The 15050-nt window shown below is 39.2% G+C and overlaps 1 long non-coding RNA gene across 1 annotated transcript in view; it reads right to left on the bottom strand.

Annotated features, from left to right (window-relative positions):
- Positions 1-613: 613 nt before the first annotated feature.
- The window catches only part of LOC138157155 (uncharacterized), a 40448-nt gene continuing 26011 nt past the window's right edge, over positions 614-15050 (bottom strand). Inside the window, exon 5 of the long non-coding RNA XR_011167320.1 lies at positions 614-835. This is a non-coding gene — a long non-coding RNA (uncharacterized lncRNA). The remainder of the gene's footprint in view (positions 836-15050) is intronic.

Raw genomic sequence — 15050 nt, forward strand, 5'->3', positions numbered from 1 at the left:
CAACCCTACTTGCAGATAATGCTTTAGGTTAAATTTCCAATTCACCCCCCTGACAATGTCAGCACTTTGCTGACATTTTTGGATAGGGTGGCGAACTTGCATTTTGTTTTTGAGGAACATTTAACAGCGATCATTTTCTCAAGTCCTAAATGTTAGCTCGATCATCATTATCTTATAATGGACGCAGCTAGGTGGTTTATTGAATGTGTATTCTAGAGTAGAAGTCAAGAAGACCTGGGTCCCAATCCTCCTTTAGATATTTACTAGCTGTGTGACCTTGAGCAAGTCACTGAACCTCTCTCAGACTCAGATTCCTCAATTGTAAAATGGAACAATAATAATGCCTCCCTCACAGGATTGTTGTGAGGATCAAATGAGATATTGTATGTGAACCACTTTGCAAAAATAAAAGTGCTCTGCAAATGCTAACTACTATTATAAGTGTGATTCAAAATATCTAAGTACACTTTGCATTGTTTTTTACTAAATGCACCCATAATTAGCCATGATGAAATTTACTGCTACTTTTCTGTCTATATATAACCTTGTGAGATCTTTTCGCAGCTTGCCCCTTTGGTTTATCATTTCCCTACCTGGAAGCCCTTACCTTAGAGACTTTGCTGTGTGCCATTTTCACAAACAAGGAGACAGAGTAGTTGAGCTTTAGGAGCAGGAAGGCAGCAGCTAGTGCTAATGATCCTCAGGAGGGCATCATCCTCTCCCCCACTGGAAGGTTGCCTCTAGGCAGCAGATAAAAGCAGGGAGAGTCCAGGCCTCTGAGCCAATGTTCCTAAATTGGTCCTTATAATTGTACCAACACAGCTGATTGTGCTGACTGTAGGGAAAGCAAGAGAGTGAGGTGAGACTTCAGTGTGGCAGAGTCATGGTGTTTGGGGGAGTCCGGTTACTAGAGTGGCTTTCCTGGTGTTATTTTGATTCCTGGGAAAGATTTTATGCATTGAGCTGAATAGCAAGCTGTCTGGGGCCCTGGGCACAGAATAGACTCAGGAGCTGGGTGGTGACAGCTCTGTGTCACAAAGTCAGTGACAGTTTTGTCCTTGATAATACCTTTCAAGCCCTTTCCTATTTTCTCTGGCAAATCTGTGTCACAGATCATAGGACCTTGGCAGCCAAAAGTCAAGGGACCCTGACATGTATTCCTTTTTTCCAGGTCATTTGTTAAAAAGGTTAAATCATTATGAGTCTCAATTATAGTCTGTAAGAGAATCCCATTGTTAATGACACAGAGTCCATTTGCCAGAAAGACTAAACAAGGCAGTAACAGGGAATGCTTCAATCAAGATTATGCAACAGACAGACCCCAACAGTACAGAAAATATTCATATGGTTTGCCAAAGGTTGATATTATTTCAGATAAATGAAATAAAATTATACAAAGAAATTCAAACTAATTCAAGATTACCCAAGAGTTGTAAAGTATATTTATCATTTTCTCTTCACATCTAAGAAAACTAGTTAAATGGGTGTGATATCCTTTTAACCTATGAACATTAACAAGCCAGAAAATAGAAATAAGTGTCCTCAAATGGTGTCACATCTAAAGGCAACTGAGTCTAATTCCAGAAGCAATAATTCAAAAAAGACAAATGCATACAAATTAAAACATTAGATATCTTTTTTTTCTTTTTCTTTCTAGAATTACTCAATATATGCTCACGGCAATCATTTTTGTACATAAACACTAACTTAGTCAAACTGTTCTCCTAACTTTAAAAGCCTTAGACCACTTATCAGATTATTAGTGTTCTGGGGTGGGTATAATTACTGATACTAATTATTTCAAGAAACTCATTAAATTGTTCTAATAATTTGGTATTGTGCTGCAGTAGACCTCATGGTTACCAAAGTGATGAGTTTATGATATTTCTTTCTGAAATGTTTTACATTCCATAGGTCATTTATTAAATCTTGAGTGTTAGCATTTAAAGCCTGAAATAAAAAACAATTCACCTACAAACTGGGCTGTCTGTTGACTCTAACATTCTCAGTTTCTGAGAGCTCCTTCTGCCCAAGTGTAATCTTTCCAAGATCTCTGGATTTATCTGTGTTATCCTCGTCTGGCTCCATCTGAGATGACGGCACAGCCTCATTATGAACCTGGTGCTGCTCACTCCCTGGAGAGTGGTTTAGCCAAGTCATCATTCCCAGGCTCCTTAGATTAGAGTTTGCCTTCCCCTCTCCTCTAGCCATACTGGTGTGCCCAGGATAGGGAGCTTGTCTCAATCTGTGTTACATCTAAGGATAGGGTTAGCAAAAGTCCATGTACAGCTTCTCCCTGACACCCATGCTGCAACTTCCAGCAAGGTAAAGACATGAGGCACTATGGAATGTGCTTTCAGCTTTCCTTAGGACATATAGAACAAAGGGCCTCAACTTCAAGGCCTCAGGTTCAAACACATATATTCTTTAAGATTGTTTACTTCTAATAGTAAAGGCTATAAGAAAACTAGTGTAACATCAGACTCAAGAGATGACATGCTTTATTTACAGATGAAATTTTTATGCTTATCGTCTCAACCTAAAGGTTCATTTCAGTGTATTCCTAGGCCCAGATTCTTCAACACACACACACACACACACACACACACACACACACAAAGTTTCTCCCTTCTTGCACTTTGCCCTGTAGTCATTTCAAAGAAGTAAAAGTAGAAGCTACCTAAGTTGGTTTTTTTTTTCCCTACCTTTATATTATGGTAAACTTTGTCACTGATAATGTGTTTTTGGTATCAGTTAATCAATAAACATACTAAGTGCTGAGGATACAAAGAACAATAAAAGATAGTCACTGCTCTCAGGGAACTCACTGTCTAATGGGGGAGACAACATGCAAACATCTACTACATAGAGGGTAAGTTAGTGGTAGGCTCCGTTTTTAGTTTTAAGTCTTTTCAGGTGACTCTTGCTCTGGATCCTGGATCTTCAATAACCACTTACTTACTACATACTTGCTCTGTGCAAAGCACTATGCTAAATAATGAGGTAAAGGCAAAGATTAAATAAGACAAATGCCAACAGAATCTCCTTTCAATTTCAATTCACACAACACATACATATGTATATATGTGTTTGTGTGTGTGTGTGTGTGTGTGTGTGTGTGTATAAATACAAAATGATACAGGATTAAATACAAAAGAAAGGTGCAAACTAGTGCTAATTGAAGGCCCAGGGACAAAAAAAAAATCATTAACCGTTCAAGGGATTGAATAAGTTTACCCAGAGAAGGTGGCACCAATCCTAGATCTCAGAGACTATTTGGGATTCCAGCAGGTAGAGAGGAGAGGGAGAGATGGCATTCTGGAGATAGAGAATGAAGAGAGAGGCAGGATAGTGTAGAATGATGTGTGAAGAAGATGATAGGTAACTGAGTTCAGCCAAACCACAGAATGCCTAGCAGGGAGTAGTAGTCTGAGATAGGGCTGGTTGGAGTCAGAGTATGGAAAACACTAAATGCCAGACTAAGCAGTGTGAACCTTACTGGCTAGGCAATAGGAAACTACTGAAGGTTTCTGGGTAGGAAAGTCACATGATCAGATCTGTGTATAAGGAGGAATGATCTGGCCAGGGTGTGGACAACTTGGAGGGGAGGAAATGGAGATAAATAAACCAGCTCTCATCTTCCCAAGTGGTTTATACATGATCAAACCTATTCTATTGGCAGTTTGCTTTATACAGCAGTATAGACAATATGAAAAATTTTCATGATCGAGGCCACTTTTATCTCATTATATGTCAAGAGATTTGGTCAACTTAAAATGTGAATGTAAGACAAAAACATGAAAATAAATAAATTAGGAATAATAAAAAAAGACAAAAACATGCTTCTTGTGCCAAAGTAGAAATATATATATAATCAACAAGGTGGTGCTTATGCGACAAAGAGCTTACAATTTAGTTAGAGGAAAAAAAGGACCAAATTGTAAAGCTCTATTAGACAACAAAAGAAAAGATTAACTGCTAAATGTACAGGTAACACAAGAACAGTCATAGGACATTGTGCTAAGTGTCCAATGAGAAGTCAACAGGGGCTCAGAGGAGAAAGGAAAGAAGTCACTACAGGCCAGGGAAAGTCAGGGAAGAAAAGATTAGAAATGTATTTAGGAGCCTTTAGGAATTGATACCAAAAGATGAAAATTTGTCATTGCAAACCAAAAAATTATATCTCATTCCTATATGTGTTTAGACTTAAGAAAGGTACAGATAGTTTTCATCTGAAGCTTTCAGTTTTAACCTTTATCTGGAGAGTGTCCATTTATATCTTGAACAGACTTTTTCATAGACTAGTTAACAACTACCTGAGTCGACTTCAGTAATCTAGAGGAAGACTATAATTCTCTACTTCCTTCTGGCTGTGGAAACTTCAACTTGGCTCAATAAACATTTATTCAGAATTCATGTGCAAGGGACAAGGGATACAGGAACTCACATGCTACCATATACTGGGATATACAATACATATACAGATCAGTACATAATTCTGCATAAATCATCTAACTCCTTTGAGCCTCAGTTTCCTCAACTATAAAATGAGGGGATTCGTTTTGACGGCTTCCAATACCCCTTTTAACTCAAAATCTATAATCCTATGAAGAGGAAAGGCAAGATAATTGAGGAGGCCAGAAGTAGGAGGAGGGAAACATTAACCACTAGTGGAGACAAGGAGAGAGTTGGATAAATCTTGGAGTAGGAGGTGGTACCTGAGCTGAATTTTGAAGTAAAAAATAACTCTAAAGGCACAGTTGAGGAGGAACAATATTATGGATATAATAACAGTGTTAAAATGATGAATTGGTTAGCAGGCGAATGGATGTCAGTCACTCTTACCTACCTTTTTCTGTGATTGACTATTTGTGAGATGACTTTCTCTCCAGCCACTCTATTAGTCCATGCTCCTAGAGAGTGACTTTCAAACAAAGACCTTAAAAGATGTCAGGTCCCCACCTCAGTGCCAGGCTAGTCTATTTGCTAACTATTGAGCTGTTTAACTCATTTGCCTAAAAAAAAACCTGGTGAAATGTTCTTTTTTCTATTATTATAAATATAAATTAAATATAATTTCTTTGACTTTGAGCCCTCAGCTAGAAATCATACTTTGGCAAAATACAACAATTTTCCATCCAGCTCTCTCTCTTTCCTGTACTCCACTGAAGTCCAACAATAACACAAATAATTTAGCAATATAGACAGTTAACAACTCTGTCACTTGGTTCTTAAGAGACAAAGTAAATAAGAACAAAATGGTCAATTTTTAAGAAAGATAAAGGTGAGGGTAGGACATGGGAAAGCATTAGACTCAGAGGCAGGGACTTGCCTTCTTGGAAGAGAAACTGAAAGGGAAAGGGGTAGAAAATTTTAAAAAATCACTAAGCTTCATTTGTAGCTACAACTGAAAGGCTGAGGCACAATAAGTTTATCAAAGTCAGACCCTTTACCAGAACCAAGGTCATGGCAAAACTCCTGGGGAAAGAGATCAAGGAGGATACTGAGCAACGTCTAGCTAAAATCAATAGGTCTCCGTCTTTATCATCTTGATCTTCTTGGAGATATCTGGAAAAAGAGTGACCAGGGTGCAAGGGATACAAATCAAAATCATTTGCAAGAAGCTCCTTCTCTCTTACTCTAAATCTCAAAAATCCTTTGATATCATCCCCTATTCTCTCCTCCTTTACTTCAGTCTTGATGAAGAGATGGTTCTGCTCCTCTACATGGCCAATCCCTCAATACTTGTATCCTCAATCCCATCTTCTTCATATCCTCTAGTAGTTTGCTTCAGTAATTAATTATTCCTTCTGTTTCTCTAAGCTTCAATCTTTCCTTATCTACTGGACCAATAGAACAGGCTACTTTAGGGCAAAGATTATTTCATTTTTGTTTCTCTCTAATACCCTAACATAATTGGTGCTTGTTGAATAGTCATTTAGCTGGTAAGAGATATTTAGAAACCTTGGAGAGAGAAGTAGAGTGACACTGATGAATGATAGAATGAATGCAAAGCACTCAAAAGTGACTGGGAGGTAAGGAAGTAGAGAAATTAAATGTAGATAACTTTGTCTAGGAGTCTGGCTATAAAAAAGAGAAGAGCTATATAATGGCTAATGCTCATGGAAGGGATCAAGTGAAGCTGTTCTTTTTTATTTTTGTTTTAAAGATGGGGGAGATTTGGCGGAGTCAAGATGGCAGAGTAGAAACATGACTTCCTCACAGCTCTGGCTCCCACCTCCTCCAATTCATGTAAAAAGTTATTCTAGACAAACTCTGAAGCTACAGAACCCACAAAATGACACAGAGAAGCTAACCTCCTGCTGAGGACAGTCTGGTGGGCCGACAGCAAGTGGCCAGCGCAGAGCTCTGGGATCCCCCCCCAGTATACCCCCAAACCCGAGGTTTTAGCCCCAGGGTGGGCCTGACCAGCTACTGGCTAGAGGGACTTCAGATCACCAGATACTGTGGCAGTTTCCAGAATTATCAACCCATAGATACCAGGGACAAAGTGAGAGGTCAGTGCAGTGTGGACTTTGGGACCTGGGAATTCAGAGTGCGATCCGACCTTTGACCCCTGGACGAGAAGTGGCTGAGGAGCCCTGGTGCTGCCATGTGACAGCTTCAGCTCCTGGCCTGCAGAGTGTAGGGGGACTAAGTGACCAGTCTGAGAGGTAATCACTCTTGCTTTAACCAGCTTGGATCTGGATTGAGGTCGAGGGTGGAGGTCCTGGGGTGCGGGACCAGCTTGCCAGAGCAGGTGGAGGCTTCAGAGAGGGCACCCAACTAATATCTTTGGCAGCTGCAAAAACCCCAGCATTTGGGATAAAGCTCCTGTTTCTGGTAGCAGAGTTCTATTGTGGCAAAAAGCCCAAAAGTCAAGCAATTGAGTGGCAACATGAGCAGGCAAAGGAAGCAAAGCACACAGAGCAACCCAACTTTACACTCCTATTTTGGGGACAAAAAGGATCAAAGCATGGAACAGGAGGAAGATAGAAAAGTCAAAACACCTGCACCAAAAGCTTCCAAGAAAATTACTAGCTGGTTACAGGCCATAGAGGACCTTAAGAAGGATTTTGAAAATCAAATAAGAGAAGTAGAGGAAAAATTGGGAAGAGAAATGAGAACAAGGCAAGAAAATTATGAAATGAGAGTCAACAACCTGACTGAAGAAAATAACACCTTAAAATAGACTAACTCAGATGACAAAAGAGGCTCAAAAAGACAATGAGGAGAAAAATGCCTTAAAAAGATGAATTTGCCAGATAGAAAAAGAATCTCAAAAGCTCACTGAAGAGATCATTCCTTCAGAATTAGATTGGAGCAAATGGAAGCTAGTGAGTTTATGAGAAATCAAGATACTATTAAACAGATGCAAACAAATGAAAAAATAGAAGGCAATGTGAAATATCTCATTGGAAAAACCACTGACCTGGAAAATAGATCCAGGAGAGATAATTTAAAAATTATTGGACTACCTGAAAGCCATGATCAAAAAAAGAACCTAGAAATCATCCTTCAAGAAATTCTCAAGGAAAATTGCCCTGATGCTTTAGAACCAAAGGGCAAAATAGAGGTTGAAAGAGTCCACCAATCACCTCCTGAAAAAGATCCCAAAAAGAAAACTCCTAGGAATATTATAGCCAGGTTCCTGAGTTCCCAGATCAAGGAGAAAATATTACAAGCAGCCAGGAAGAAACAATTTCAATATTGTGGAAACACAGTCAGGATAACTCAGGACCTGGAAGCTTATACATTGAGGTATCTAAGGACTTGGAATATGATGTTCCAGAGGTCAAAGAAGCTGGGATTAAAACCAAGAATCACCTACCCAGCAAAACTTAGTATCATGTTCCAGGGGAAAATATGGTCATTCAGTGGAATAGAGGACTTTCAAGCATTCTTGATGGAAAAACCAGAGTTGAATAGAAAATTTGACATTCAGACACAAGAAGCAAGAGAAGCTTGAGATGGTAAACAGGGAAAAGAAATCATAAGGAACTTATCAAAGCTGAACAACTTATATTCCTATATGGAAAAATGATCATTGTAACTTATGAAACTTTTCTCAATATGAGAATAGCTGAAGGGAATAGAAATGTACATATGTATATATGTGTGTATATATATGTATATATGTATATGCACACATACATATATGTCTATATAAGAGGGTATATAGGCATATTAATACATATGCAAGTGTGTGTATATATGTCTACAGGTATACATAGACAGAGAGCACAAAACCAATTCAATAGGAAGGGATGATACTTAAAAGGTAAAAATAAGAGGTGAAAGAGGACTATAATGAGAGGAGATGGGGAGAGACAGAATGGGGGTAAATTATCTCATATAGAAGAGACAAGAGAAAATTGTTACAGTGGAGGGGAAGAACAGGAAGGCAAAAGGGAATGAGTCAACCTTTTTCTCATTGAATTTGGCTTAGGGAGGGAATGACATACACACTCAATAAGGTATCTCACCCTACAGGAGAGTAGAGGGGAAGGGGAAGAGAAGGGGGATAATGGAAGGGAAGGCAGGCTGGGGGGGAGGGAAGTTGGAAGCACCCACTTTTGAAAAAGAAAGGATCAAAGTAGAGAATAGAACAAGTGGGGGGTGGGATAGGATAGAGGGAAATATAGTCAGTCTTCCACAATATATCCACTATGGAAATCTTTTGTGTAGCTACTCATGTATCACCTCTATTGAATTGATTATCTTTCCAGTGAAGGTGGGTGACAAGGAAGGAAGGGAAAGAAAGAATCTGGAATCCAAAGTTTTAAAATCAAATGTTTAAAAATATATATACATATTATTATTATTAATATTTTACATGTAACTGGGAAATGAGATATACAGGCACTGGGGCATAGAGATCCACTGTACCCTACTGGAAAGTCGAAGGGGGAATGGGGGCAGATATGGGAGAGAACAGATTGGGGGAGAGGATATTCAGTGGGAATGCTGTTTTGGGGTGGTGGGTAGGGAAAATTGGGGAGAAAATTTGTAACTCAAAATCTTGTGGAAATGAATGATATAAACTAAAAAATAAAAAAAGAGAAAGAAGAAAATAAAAAATAAAGATGGGGGAGATTTTGAACATATTTGTAGGTAGTAGAGAAAGAGTAACTAGATAAGGACAGATTGAAGATGAGAGAAAAAAGGGAAGAATGATCAAGGGTATAAGCTCCTGGATAAAGTATGAGGGCAGAGGCTTAACCTCTGAGTTTTTCTGGTCACTTTAATAGCATACCAACTAAATTTCTACCTAATGAAATTCTGCTGGAATGACAAGTCCAATTCTGAAATTTAAATTCCATAAATGGAGAGACTCCAACCATACTAAGAAATCATATGCAAAAATATAATTTTCACTTTTATTGTTCCAGCTGTTATCCTGTTAATTGATACAACCTATTTATTCATAAATAAATGTATTCATAGCAAAAATATGGATCATCAAATCTGATATAACCTTCTGTCTAAACATTTAAAATTCTTCAACTAGAGATTTTTTTTCCCATGTAATTATTATCTACAGGCTGGAAAAAATCCATCATTATTGATGCTACTCTCTGCTATGTATATAAAAGCATGACTCTTGATTTGGCAATTTAGAGTAGAATATCTTGCTTTGTGATATCAATTGTGTCAATATTGATTGATAACATACAGTATCTTTCAACATATTGAGTTGACATTTCTATATAATGCTAACTAATGTCAAGGAAAATCTTACAGAATTAGTAGAATTTAATAAATATATGATTTTCTTTGTCAGAATTTATGTGCTCTGCATCACTTAGAAAAATAGCTTAAAGAAGTTAAATTAAGAGATTAACACAGAAGAAAACTATTCTTTTCATCTATACTAATCTGCTTGCTACAAAATATGGGGTGCTATATGACCAGCCCCACGTTTATTCCCTGTAGCATACCTATATATACAAAGGAACCTTTGAATGCAGCTGTTTATGAAATGGGGATATCTGAATTTTTAGTTTCAAAAGGTATGGTTGAAGACCCCAGGAAATACCACAGGCTATGCAAGTGATTTACAGAGGATATGTGCCACATGAGGATAAAGACTCAGAAATACTCTGCTGCAGGGCAATGAAAAGCCCACAAATAGGCCTTAACATGCCTGCAAAGGAACATACTTAAGGCTGCTAGTCTTAAGTGGATTCTGTCACTATAAAAATTCTTAACTACTTGTATATGTCAATATGGAACATTAGTATAATTCTTAGCACCTCTTTGGTGTCTGCATCTCAAGGAGCCAAAGAAAATATGCTCAACTAGGCATAAATAACAGAACTTAGCATCATATTAGTTATTTGGGGAAACATCCAATATGGTATTTTGATATTTTTTCATTGTTGTGAATCATAACAACATTATTAACATATCAACAGCTTGATGAGGTGGGGAAATAAATTCTATGTACTTTTGTGTGTGTGTGTGTGTGTGTGTGTGTGTGTGTGTGATACACGAGAGTGCCTAAGAATAGATGGATGTGGCCAGAGCACAGGGGGTGAGAGAAAGAATTTCTTAGGGACTTTAAGCCATGAGAACTGTGTATCCACAAGTAAGAGAAGGAGTCTTTAAGGCATACAAATTTCTGCAATGCTGCTAAGTTCATTTCAATTACAAAACCCAAGTGCCAGTCATTCTTTCCAAGGTAATAAGGGTTGTGTTTCCATACACAAAGTAAGAATGCCTGTATGTATACAGCAGACGGTCAAGGACACTTCTTTGGTACAGAATTGTTGAGATAACAGAATGTCCTGCACTGAAGGAGGCACTTTTTGTTCCTATGTGCCAACACTGACAGGGATTCTTATGGCTCTTGGGAAAGCAAGAATCAATGTATTTTGGTAACCAGGCAGAAGACAGAACATCCTGAGAGCCAACCCGACCAAATATGAGCTCCCTCTTGACATTGCTATCCCCTCTCTCTGCTTTGGGAGAACCAGTTCCTTTTCAGCATGTTAATTTCTGAATTGCTGATTGGCTTCAGAACTCTACAAATTGCCCTCCGGTGTAAACTATTGGAGTTAAAGATGTCTACACACTTTGATGGTCTCTTTCATCCTTCAGGAATCTTGGAACCTCTGCTGTGAGAGACTCCTCTCTAGGAGAAGCACAAGAAGCAGCATTCCTATAGACTCCACATCATAAAAGCCCTTGACAGACATTAACTGACTGACCTTCCCCTCGGGCAGGCAAGTGATGCTATCCTATTCCTCTGTCACACTTGAGGAAACTGTTGCTGAGAGATGGAATGAATGGCTGACCCAAGGCCATCGAGGGCAGAAATATTTAAGGTTGGGATTCACATTCATAAACAACTGGTATCCATCGTCAAGGGGATAAAGACCAACACTCTGGACCTGACTGACGACCACTGAGAGAAGCAGATTTATAAGACCTCTGAGGAATAAGATCTGGAGCTTTAGTTAAGATGAATCTTTGCCTTTACATTGAAAAAGTCTGCCTTTTATCAAAATACAAATCTTAGCATGGTGAGGTGCGAAATTACAAAACAAAAACTTTAGTAGGGCAAAAGCTCTTACTGCCTCCTTAATTGTAATGCAAGATCTGCCTCTGAAGCGGTTTTCAACCTGAAGCAAAGTACCTTGTGCCTATTCCAGACAGAGATGAAAGCCAATCTCTAAGTGCAGGAAAGAGCCGATCAGATTCTCCTAAGGGTGGGAGATAAAGCAAGAGAGGAAAGGGAGGAACACCTTCCCTCAAGGGGAAGGGGACAGGATTAGGAGCGGCTACTTCCTACCTTTCCAAAGTCAGGAGGAAGCTCCTCTGTGATGAATTACGGGGGTCCTGGGCTTGGCAGAGGGGACAAAAACTAGGATTAACATATCAAAAGCGAGTAAAAGGAGGGGGAAAGAACTAGGAGGGTGATAACATGAGGAGCCTTCTGGTGGGCTTCTTAATAATCACTCAACACTCTGCACTGAACCGTTTTTATACCCCTTCTTCCCACTCCCCCACTTTCACCAAAGCTCTTCATTCCTGGTGTTTGTTTTGGTTTTGGTGTTGTTGTTTTTAATTTTAACCCTTCTGGTAACTGAGGATCATTATATTCTACCTAGAAGGGCAAACTAGCCCCTATATGACTGTAGGATTAAAAAGGAAGGAAAATCTTTGCAGTCTACTAGAAGGGCTCTTTCTCTACGAATTATTAATGGATGCATAGATTGGGTTTACAGGAAACTGAACAGCTAAATCTCTAAAGATTTAGATTTCATATTCAACAAACTGAATGACAAACTTCCAACAGCTAATTAAATAATTTCTGAGGGGTAATGCCACCAAAGAAAGCAGAAGTTCCTCAAATTGACATTTGCAGAAACAAGTGACTGATGAGTGACACCTAAGTTGTATAGGGTTGTTTTTACCCAGGTCTCACTTCTTTCTCACGCCTCTCCTGTCCCGCCTGTGTCTATGACTTCCCTTGACACTAGTTCACCTCGTCTCACAGACATGCCACCTATTTTTCTCTAAAGGAATATCTGTGGAAGAACTTCTGATGAAGCATCCCATTTCTTTAGGCAGAGTCTAATGTCAACTATTTCAGGCACTGAGAATTTAGCTTCTTAAGTAAGAGAGTAAACTTTTTCATGGGACTTTCATGTTAATGGTTCAAAAGGCTTCACTCCAAGTAACTTTCTTCTGAAGTTTTGTCAGTTGTACCATTACACAAAACAAACACACGCACGCACGCACACCCACACGAATGTCTTTCTAGTCTTATTTCTAGCTACTCCCCTAAGTTCTAACTAAAGCCAAACCTGTTCCCTGAAGAAGTCTCCCTATAGTTTTCCACTTCTGAATCTTTGATCCTCACCTCATTCCAAATCCCTTTTTCCATATCCCTCTACTGAAATCTTACTCATCCTTCAAGGCCCAGGTCAAATGTCATCTCATTCATGATGTGTTCCTGAAATTCCCAGTTAAAAGGGTCTCTTTTTCTTGTGAATGCCCATAGGACTATGAACCTTTCTTAGGACTATAAAAGCACCATTCCTTATGTGGTAGTTAATTGAGTAAAGTATGAACCCCCCACTTTGGGGATATTTGATGGAACCCCCTCCCCCAACTGTATAACAGGTACAGTTAGCTGCCAGTGGTGGACCTCTGACCACTTCCTGTCAGGTGTGATGACTCTTTTAATGGGCTGCTAAGCTGAACTCCCTAGAGTTAGGAAAACTCAAGCTCTTCTATAGACTGCTCTCTGAGCTTTGGAGTGTCAGTGCAGGGATGCATTTCCTCATGAGCCTCCTAGGAAAAACCTCTATCTTGGATGGGGCTGCTTTCTGTTGTGTCTGATTTCCTTTGGTAGAGGGCCTTCTGAGATCTTGAAAGGCAGCTGGTGTCTGCCACCCGAACAGTGGGGCTTCAGTTACCAGGGTACTTGCATCAGAAATGCCAGCAGAGGCTGACCAGCTGAGAGGGAAATAGTTTCCTCCAGGGAAAGTGACCATGACAGGAAGCAAGAGCCTCCTCTATGTTATTGGGATAGCCTCAGTGGAGGTGAAATGTAAAATAGCTATTGAATAGCTGTGATGCAGATGTACCAATACAGCCTGAATATTAGCTTCCCAACTGATTGTAATCATACTATTATTCTTTATGGCTTAATTGTTTTTCTTGCATGGGAATAAACCTGACTGTGCCATACATGATTCATGTTAGCATCTGAGTACATTTTTTTACTTCCTCTCTCTGTTCTTGGGAGGACCCCTTAGATTAGTGTCAAAAATAGAATTCTCAGGAATATGAGGTGAGGTGGAATTAAAGCCCTGAGAGCTTAGTTCCCCTATTGAGGAGACAAGCAAATCCAAAGCAATGAACACAGGGTAAGTCACTAGGACAGGTAAGGGACAAGGATGGTCAAAAGCCACCAGCTCCTGTGGCCTCAGCCTAGCTGTGTCTGGCTAGCTGCTGTGCTAGATGTATCAATCTTATCTCCCATATTAGACCAAAAAGTCATTCTGGGCAGGGGCCATATATTATATATAGTAGGTTTTTAAAAATATTTGTTGAATAAATGCATCCTTGTCCTAAAGAAGCTCACATTATGTGATATGACATGCATCACACATTCAACACAAAGAAAGCACTACAAAATGTTTCAACATGAGCTTTCATTTGCTGCTAATATTCCTACTTGCATTAGGGAGGTGAAAATCTGTGAATAGATGGCAAAATGGAAATAAGACCTCATAGTCATTCAAAAGAGGAAAAGGGGTGAACTTTTGATATCTTATAAGGGAATATAACCAATTGATTATCCAGCATTTGTTAAATGCCTATTATAGACCCAAGATTCAGAGACAAAATGAAATAGTCTTACCTTTGAGGAGCTTACATCCCGTTAGTGAAGATAACAGGGTCCAACATATATCCAAAAGTATATGCAAAATACAAGGTAATTTAGGGATGGAGTCACTAGTAGCTAGGGGGAAGTTAGAAAAGGATCCATGTAGGAGGTCACACTTGAAGGGAATTTGGGATTCTAAAAAAGTGAGGGTGCAAAGAGAATGCATTTCAGGCATGGTGGAGTCACAGTCTATGCAAAGACCCAGAGATTAGAGATGGAACATCATGGGTGAAGAACAGCAAGAAGATAAGTTTAGGTGGGCCATAGAGTATGTCAGGAGGTGATATGTAATAAAGCCTGGAAAGGTAGTTTGGAGTCAGATTATCTAGGGCTTTAAATGCCAAGCAGGAATTGATTTTTTACCTCAGAGGTAATAAGAAACCACTGCAGTTTAATGAACAGAAAGGTGACATGATCAGATCTATGTTTAAAGAAAGTCACCCTGGCAGAAGTGTGGAGGATGCATTAGAGAGGCAAGAGGTTTAAGGCAGAGAGACTAATTAGGAGGTTACAGTGATAGCCCAGGTGAAGGTTGTGGTTATATGAATGAAGAGACAGGGACTAATGAAAGAGACGTTGTAGAGACAGAAATGAGACTGGGAACTGATTATAAACATGAGGTGCAGGAGAGGGAGGTGTTGAA

Source organism: Petaurus breviceps, unplaced genomic scaffold (assembly GCF_028583685.1).
Source record: "Petaurus breviceps papuanus isolate PSGF00001 unplaced genomic scaffold, PetGlider_PUasm1.0 171, whole genome shotgun sequence".
NCBI lineage: Eukaryota > Metazoa > Chordata > Mammalia > Diprotodontia > Petauridae > Petaurus > Petaurus breviceps.